Source organism: Sinocyclocheilus rhinocerous, unplaced genomic scaffold (assembly GCF_001515625.1).
Source record: "Sinocyclocheilus rhinocerous isolate Xijiao unplaced genomic scaffold, SAMN03320098_v1.1 scaffold991, whole genome shotgun sequence".
Classification (NCBI taxonomy): domain Eukaryota; kingdom Metazoa; phylum Chordata; class Actinopteri; order Cypriniformes; family Cyprinidae; genus Sinocyclocheilus; species Sinocyclocheilus rhinocerous.
This window is the reverse complement of record NW_015654505.1, coordinates 569,153-570,069: the sequence shown is the minus strand read 5'-3', so window position 1 is coordinate 570,069 and position 917 is coordinate 569,153.

Below are 917 nucleotides of genomic sequence, written 5' to 3'. Positions count from 1 at the left end.
ATTCTGACTTTACGTCTCGCAATTCTGACTTTGTCTTTATTTCTTGCGATTCTGAATTTATGTCTCGCATTTCTGACTTTACGTCTCGCATTTCTGACTTTACGTCTCGCATTTCTGACTTTACGTCTTGCATTTCTGACTTTACGTCTCGCAATTCTGACTTTATATCTCGCAATTCTGACTTTACGTCTCGCAATTCTGACTTTACGTCTCGCAATTCTGACTTTTCATCTTGTAATTCTTGCTTTACATTTCGCAATTCTGACTTTACGTCTTGCAATTCTGACTTTATATCTCGCAATTCTGACATTGTCTCGCAATTCTCACTTTACGTCTCACAATTCTGACTTTACTTGTCACAATTATGACTTCACAATTCTGACATTTTTTATCACAATTCTCACTTTGTTTCACAATTCTGACTTTACATCTTGTAATTCTGACTTTACGTCTCACAATTCTGACTTTACTTGTCACAATTATGACTTCACAATTCTGACATTTTTTATCACAATTCTCACTTTGTTTCACAATTCTGACTTTACATCTTGTAATTCTGACTTTACGTCTCACAATTCTGACTTTATATCTTGCAATTCTGACTTTACGTCTCGCATTTCTGACTTTACGTCTCGCAATTCTGACTGTCTTTATTTCTTGCAATTCTGAATTTACGTCTCGCAATTCTGACTTTACGTCTCGCAATTCTGACTTTACGTCTCGCAATTCTGACTTTACGTCTCGCAATTCTGACTTTACGTCTCGCAATTCTGACTTTACGTCTCGCAATTCTGACTTTACGTCTCGTAATTCTGACTTTGTCTTTATTTTTTGCAATTCTGAATTTACGTCTCGCAATTCTGACATTACGTCTTGCTATTCTGACTTTATATCTTGCAATTCTGACTTTACGTCTC